Source organism: Falco peregrinus, chromosome W, assembly GCF_023634155.1.
Source record: "Falco peregrinus isolate bFalPer1 chromosome W, bFalPer1.pri, whole genome shotgun sequence".
Classification (NCBI taxonomy): Eukaryota; Metazoa; Chordata; class Aves; order Falconiformes; family Falconidae; genus Falco; species Falco peregrinus.
In genome coordinates, this window is record NC_073743.1 from 29,652,704 (window position 1) to 29,661,216 (window position 8,513).

The following is an 8,513-nucleotide window of genomic DNA, read 5'->3' on the forward strand; positions in this document are numbered from 1 at the left end:
ATAGTTAATGAAACTAAACAGAAAATTACTGGAAATATGGGTGAACTATCCTAATTAGCATACTAAAAGATCCACCCTCGAGCAAAGAGAGCCCCCTACTAACAAAGGCCCTCCCCACAGAACATGCACGGGGGAGGGGGAAAACACGACAAAAAAAAAACCCCACCTTTAAATAGAAACGCGGCTTGTAAGAACCAATGAGAATTAAGTGTGACTAAACGTAATTGTAAACAATTGTTCAAAGTGTATAAAAAGTTCTACTACGTGTTAAGAGGTGTGATAGCTTTGTGGATTTATCACTTAGTGCTCGTCTCTGCACAGACATGCAGTAAACAAATATCTCGGCTCTGTGTGTGGGTCGGCTCTCGCACACCGGGTGAAGAACCCAGATTTGTGATAACACCAGGAGATCAGAACCCCCCAGAGAACATGCCGGGAGGGGAGTGGGGTGGGGGGCCAGGGGACCCTGCGGGGATGCAGGAACGCATGGCATCCACAGTTTACAGGGCACGGATATTTATGCTTCTTAGGCAGCTATAGGCCTGAAACACTCTTCTAGAAAATGGGTCCCCTCATCTGTCTGTATAAGCGTGGATGTGGTGATGGTATTTAAAAGTTCAAATCTAAACCAACAGCTTTTTTTGTTTGTTTTGTTTCACAAAAGCACCAAAATCAAAATACCACACACACACACAAATCTGTGGCTATCTGTATCTGAACCAAAATATTGGGTCAGTGCAATTCAGTTTCTGGGTCACATTGATTTAAAGAATCAGCCACCAATATTCGAGTGAGCGGAGGTTATCTTTATTCGGCAGCACTGGGTGCATGGGGGATCGCTCCACCAAAGTCATGCACACCGAGGGGACTTTTCAGTCCCCTCTTTATACGTCACTCATACCTATTCATTAGTTTTCCAGAAAATCGTTTACGTATTCATTACAATTTCAGGAACTCATTTACATATCTCACTAAACTAGTGACCATGATTTAAGTCTTTGTCTTTGCCACATTGCATAAACAACAGGAACTTAGGACCAGATAGCCTTTTTAAAGATGACAAATCCAAGGACTTGGCAATTAGTACATCCGTCATGTTAGCAATAAGGGTCCTTGGACGTTTCCCAACTTTTAGATAAACATAAGTACATCATCCTATAGATAAGTGGTACATCATTCATCATTCAACATCCAGACCTGACCTTTGTACTTCCCACTCATTTGTATTCAAATATCTATCATATTTTGTTTCTCAGTGCAGTACAAATGTTTTCCAACTTCTGTAATTAAACTTAGAACAGCTCCCCTGATGTCCCACATTGCTGAGCTAAATGCTAAAATTCAGAACTGTTACATTAAAAATATATAATAGGATTTCCTTCTGAATGTGGGAGGAATCCAGGCAGAAAGCCCCACAGGAATTCAGTTATTTCATCTATACAGCACCGCAGGACTTAAAGGGCATGCTTTACACTTTATGAAAAGTAAAAGGATTTTTATTTTGCTACAGTAAAAACAAAATCAAATGGACAATGACTTTAATCCTGACTATTAAAAGATTATAGCAAAAACAGTGCTATGTTTTCTAGGATGATGACTTCTTTTTCTCCTATTTGTTGTGTCTGATCTTACTGTTGGCATAGCTTCAGTGTTCTGCCCAAGGTTTTTTGGTTTAAGTTAACCACTTATTATACAGAACAGTATCAGTCTCAGCACTTCCCTAACAAGCCATTTTTCAGCAGGTCTAAAATTAGAGACCGTTGCAGGTCTAAAATGCAGAGACCTTTGGAAGACGTCAACTTTAACTTTAGAAACATGAGTGCCTTGAAAGCAGTATTAATAACAGTTTGTGAAAAATCTGCTTGCAGCAAAGCAATGCGGTAACTAATTCTTCAATGGCATGCTCAAGAATGCATGGTTTATTATTAAAGTAATCTTTTAAGATTTTATTGGAATGTGCTTCCACAGCTGTGCCTTTGTGAGCTTTACTATGTGTGTGTCATCTTGTCCATAATCAAGCTTTTTACTGACAGACTTGGAACTTTTTTTTGTAAAACCTCCCACTTTGAATGCTGGAATTTCATTTAAACTTTAAATACTGCCTTGGAATTTGCTGTAAAGTAAATTGTTTGCTTGTGGAAGCTTCCCTGCACTGCTACAGATGCTGTAGATACACAAGAAGTGACTGAATAAATGTAAGAGGACTTGCAAACTTGTGACTTACTGTTAAAAAATCAGTTAAAGTCCACTGAATATATGAAGCAAAAATCATCCTTGCTATTTTAAAAATCTTAAATTACAATCTATAGTTCATTTTAGTATAGCTCTAGGCATATTTCTGGGAAATGCAGTCCACAGGTAACAGCCTTGGTACCCAAATGTTGGATCACTGACAGACCTCAAACCTGTCTTGAAAATAGTTTCTCCTAGAGTCAAGAATAGACTGCTAAGTTTGGGCATCTCAGGCTTAGACTGCCACAGGGATTTAAATTGGTAATATGTTCAGCCACTTAGAAGCAATTGAGTAAGAGAAGTGTAAGAGCTATTGCCCCTCAGCTGAGGTACAATAGCATTCTCAGTCTGTGCCTTAACCAGCTGCAATGCAAGGTAAACCCAATTATTTTAAATTGCCTTCAGTGGTATTTTCTAACAAATTAAGCTAACGTCTATCTCAGCTGATGACTGCTAATATTTGGCTGAGAAAGGATGACTTCCCATAATACTTTACCTTCTGTCATGCTTCAGGCAGGGATATTTCAAGAGGAGGTGGTGAATATTAGGACTGGAAGATCATGCATTGCTATTATAGCTCTGTGGCTCCCCAGCTCTGAGGTTCTATCTATCCAATGTGGTCACCAGCACAATTCAGGCTTCCAAGACAAGAGAGACATTGTGGGGCTGTTCAGCATTTTTTCATATCTCTTCTTGTCTGCAGCCACAGTTTGCCTCAGGCCTGTCTGTGGATGTGTGCCAGCATGGAGGGTAGGCATACTCTTAAGTCACACAACATGGTCACGGTGTGCAGCTTACACAGTGCCTCTGTTCCTAGCACAGCTGTGCTCGGCTCAATGGCCAGTTGAAGCAGCAGTGACATTTCTGTCACTGAAACCCAGTTCAGTTTGGCATCCCTCAAGATGAAGAAAGGCCAATATCCAAGCCATGTTCTCTGACTGTGAGGCTACTCTGTAAAAGGTGGGAGGAGACCAATCTCTGTCTTGAAGGAAAAAATGTGGCCCAGATGACAGTGCATGTGCATAGAGGAAGGGATTTTGGCCATGGTGCACTTCTTCCCTGGAGAGATGATATGTTCAGAAGAGAGGGAGAATTTCAGATGCATCCCTCTTCCCAGTGTTTCACTTTGGCTGGCTGTAGCTCCCTCTGTGTGCATTTCTATTGGGTCTGGCTGGGATGGAGTTAATTTTCCCCATAACAGCGCTCATAGTGCTGTGCTTGTATTGATAGCTAGAAAGGTGGTGATAACACACCAGGGTTTTGGCTACTGCTGAGCAGTGCTCACAGCATCAGGGCTGTTTCTCCAAACTTCCCCTCATCTCTCACCAGTGGGCTGGTAGTAGGCAAGATCTTGGGAGGGGACATAGCCAGGACAGCTGACCCAAAGTGACCAATGGGATATTCCATATCATATGATGTCTGCTCAGATATAAAACCTAAGAGAAAGGAGGAGGAAGGGGGGGGCGTTATTTACAACATTTGTCTTCTGGAGCAACCAGTAAGCAGTACGCATATTGAAGCCCTACTTCCCAGGAAGTGGCCAAACATTGCCTGCTGATGGGAAGTAGGGAATAAATCTTTTGTTTTCTTTGTTTCTGTGTGCAGCCTTTGCTATTGCTTCATTAAAATTACTTTATATTGACCCAAAAGTTTTTCTCATCTTATTTTCTCCCCCCCTGTCCTGCTGAGGAGAGGAGTGAGAGAGCAGCTTAGTGGGCACCTGGCATCCAGCCAAGATCAACCCACATCAGTGTTATATGTTCTGGCTCTGTTTTTTGACTCCACAGCTGTCTCCTGAATTTTGGGCTTCATAATATTTAGTATCCAGTCATGTGAGTGTCGTGGTTTAACCCTGGCTGGCAACCAAGTACCACGCAGCCACTTGCTCACTTCCCCTCACCCAGAGGGATGGGGATGAGAATCAGAAAGGAGTGTAAAACTCAAGGATTGAGATAAGAACAATTTAATAGGTAAAGCAAAAGTCGCGCACACAAGCAAAGCAAAGCAAGGAATTCATTCCCCACTTCCCATGGGCAGGCAGGTGTTCAGCCATCCTCAGGAAAGCAGGGCTCCGTCATGCATAACAGTTACTCAGGAAGACAAACGCCATAATGCCAAACGCCCCTCCCCTCCCTTCTTCTTCCCCCAGTTTATATACTCAGCATGATGTCATATGATATGGAATACCTCTTTGGCTAGCTTGGGTCACCTGTCCTGGCTGTGTCCCCTCCCGATTTCTTGTGCCACCCGAGCCCTCTGGCTGGCAGGGCCTAAGGAACTGAAAAGTCCTTGACTTAGTATAAACATCACCCAGCAACAACTAAAACCATCAGTGTCCTATCAACATTGTTCTCACATCATAGCCAAAACACAGCACTGCACTAACCATCAAGAAGAAAATTAACTCTATCCCAGCTGAAACGAGGACAGTGAGCCTCTTCTGAGGTCTAGCCCATCATTCCTAACCTGTACAGATTGTTAACAGGAGTTTGACAGTTGACCTGCTTAGCTCTCTTTGAAAATTCTACTAAAAATGCCTTGATGCTTTGGGTGTCTAAATATCTTTATAAACCTAGTCTTACTCATTTCAGTTAATTGAAACCAGTCTTTGGAGTGCTGTACAATTCCCTGCCTATATGTATCAACATGAAATATTGTACTTAATGCTTGTCATCTGTAAAATGAAGTTTCAATAAATTACACATTGTAGAGGATTTAGATCTAAGCAAATCCAGAAGAATGTTTTAAAACTCACAGAATCTTATTTGATGTAAAATAATCAGGTGCAGACTTCCTGGCTAATATGGTTTCTATTGCATTTTCAAAGACTGACTCTATAGTTATATCATGGTTTAACCCTGGCTGGCAACTAAGCACCACACAGCCACTCACTCCCCCCACGGTGGGATAGGAGAGAGGATAGGAAAAGTGAGAAAATTCATGGGTTGAGATAAAGACGATTTAACAGGTAAAGCAAAAGCCACGCATGCAAGCAAAGAAAAAAAAATAATTCATTCAATACTTCCCATGGATAGCAGGTGTTCAGCCATCCCCAGGAAAGCAACGCTCCGTCACACATAACGGTTACTAAGGAAGACAAACGCCATAATGCCAAACGCCCCTCCCCTCCCTTCTTCTTCCCCATGTTTATATACACAGCATGATGTCATATGATATGGAATACCTCTTTGGCTAGCTTGGGTCACCTGTCCTGGCTGTCCCCCTGCCCAATTTCCTGTGCCCCCCCAGCCCTCTGGCTGGCAGGGCCTGAGAAACTGAAAAGTCCTTCATTTAGTATAAACATTACCCAGCAACAATTAAAAACATCAGCATGTTATCAACATTGTTCTCACACCAAATCCAAAACCAACACTGTAGAGGGATTTTTAAAGGACCGAGGACATATGTTACAATTGTCCGGGTTGGACAACCCAGGCCTGTTAGTTGAAGCTGCAGAGCAGCTTTAAATTGTCCTGGGAACAAGCAGTGTGAGAAAGAAAACAAGCTATGCCCAAACAAGAAGCCAGGTGCAGAGCAAGTCCTGGGAACCGCGAAATCAACACACTCTCATCTCTCATCGCCATACTCCGATCAGGCGCCTGCAGCATGCTCACCGCCAGAGACTTTTATCCAATCACCTGTGTGTAAAGTCGGGTGAGTGGTCAGTTTAAGTTATAAATATAACCTGTTTGTTTAATAAAGTGAGCACGACATTTAGCCATATTGGTGTGATTGTCGTTACTTGGCCGACTCTCCACGGGGGACCCTCTTCGTCTGGCGCCCGAACAGGGACCCATTTATTCGCTTAAATGCAGTTCGCTTAAATGCGGTTTGCATAAATGATGTTCGCTTAAATGCGGAAGTCTCGGTGTATCGGACCCGAAGGGAAGTTGTCCAATTAGGGAGCTGGAGGTTGGAGGCGGGCAGAACCTGGAAGGCGAAAAGCGGAGTCCAGAGTTCGGTGTAGAGCTGCAGATCGCACCCCCGCCGGAGGTAAGACCGCGTCTAGTAAATCGCGTCAGGGCTCTCAGCTGAATTCCTCTCTGTGAGAGGGGGGGGCACTACGGAAGACCGCAACGAGTGCGGCGGGGCTCCCCGCTGATACCCTTTCTGTGAGAGGGGGGAGCTCTGAGAAGACCGCGATGGAATTAGACGCGGCAATTAAACCGTTAACTAGCATCCTCTTTGAGAGAGGGGAGGGCATTAAAGAGACAGAATTGGAGACCTTAGTTCGCTGGGCACCAAAAAAGAGTAAGATCCCCGAGCCCGCGTTATTGTTTAGTATTGCGGAATGGAGAGAAGTGGGAAATTGCCTCTGGGATACTACGATCAAAGGAGGCAAAGAAGGAAAGGAAGCTAAAGCGTTCGGAGCTACGTGGCGGTCTATAATTAACACTCTGGAAACTATGAAGGCGGAAAAAAAGCAGCGGCGGCAGCCATAGAAGCGTTGGGGGGAGATGTGGTAGAAAAGCCGGTGGAGCAGAAGGGTGATTCACCTAAGCCTTCTCTCTTGGCTACAGTTTTAGGAGTTGGGCATATTCGTCCTAGGAAGGGTATGTCATCCCCTGCGTGTTCAACAGTGCACGAGTTATTAGACAAGACAGCGGACAAACCGGAAGTTACTCCTTGGGGGTCTGTTGTAACTGAGCCGGACCCGGAAGAGGCAGCTGAGCCTCCCCAGGAAGGAGGAGCAGCGAGTCCTGCTGCACCAATCGGAGCTGTGGGTGGAGCAAGACCAAAACGGAGGGTGGCGACAGCTCGTAGGTCACATCAGGGCGGGCAAAAGTGCCGTCCGATGTCCCCTCCTCTTCCTGAAACATCATCGCACGAATTTGAGGAGGAAGGTGGGGAGAAGCTTTGTGATAACAATACAGAGAAATCCTTACAGGAGGTAATAGATAAATTAAGAAACCTGGTAAAGCGAGTTTAAATGAACCTGCCTACTACTTCGATACCTGTAATTCCTCCAGTTAGCCCAACTACTCCACCGATGCTGAACTCGAGAAAAGATCCAATTCTACAGCGTTGGTCTGGTGTATTCGTGATGCTGTTTTGGAGGGTGATTGGCAGGTGACCAGATGGTTAGCTTGTCCAGTACTGATTAATAACCTGGATGCCCATAACTGGGACATAATTTATGGAAGGTTAATGATCAGATGTTAGCGATGGGAGTGTTGCGACCTGCTCTTCCAACTTTTATGATGATCCCTCAGATTTGGCAAATTTTTGTGATAGACTTGAAAGACTCTTTTTTTCACGATTCCCTTACACCCTGATGACACACAAAGAGACTCACTAACGATGATTTGCAACCGTTCCGATCCTGGTTGCATGGCACCGAAGCCAACAGTCCTCGAACTTGTTCACCAGAACAGCGGGCTGCCCTAGATGTTGTGTCCCGCAAGATTCAGACTGGCTGGTGTGGTCGCCGAATGGCGAATCATCCGTTATCTGTTTTGGTTTGTAATGTTGCCGCTTCACCTTTTGCCCTTATTTTGCAATGGCAAAAGAAAAAGGGGGAAATACGGCGATCGTTTTAGAGTGGTTGTTTTTGCCATTGCAACCCAGACATCGTATTTTAAGTCGTCCTGAAGCAGTAGCAGCCTTGGTGAGAAAAGGAAGAGACAGGATTGTTGGAATTGATGGGACTGAACCAGCAGATATCAGTATTCCAGTCCGTGGTGAGGATTATGAGTGGCTCCTGAGACATTCAACAGCCATACAGGAAGCCTTGATGGGCTATACGGGTGTTGTTCACAACAACCGGCCAAAAGGACCTCTCTGGAAGATGTTAGAGCATTACCAGTGGATTGCGAGACCGTTATGCTCAAAAAGACCAGTTGAAGGTCCAACGGTGTTCACAGATGCAGGAAGAAAGATGAAGAAGGCTGCGTGTGTTTGGCAATCCGATAATCAGTGGCAGAAACACGTGATCACTGGTGAACCACGGGACAACCTTCAAACCTTAGAACTGAAAGCAGCGTGTTGGGCATTGGGAAGCTGGAACAACACACCTGTAAACATAGTATCAGACTCATTGTACGTAGTTGGTGTAGTACAGCGCATTGAAGATGCCTTGTTGAGAGAGACAAAGAACCAACATCTTGGTGAAATGTTTCTACAACTGCGTAGTACTCTTCGACAGAGAAAACATGAATTTTGTATTATGCATATTAGAAGTCATCAGCGGACCGTTGGTTTGGGCGAAGGTAATGCTAGAGCTGATGAAGCAGTGAGCTATCTGGCAATAACTCCTCCAACAAATAAGTTTGAAGACGCTC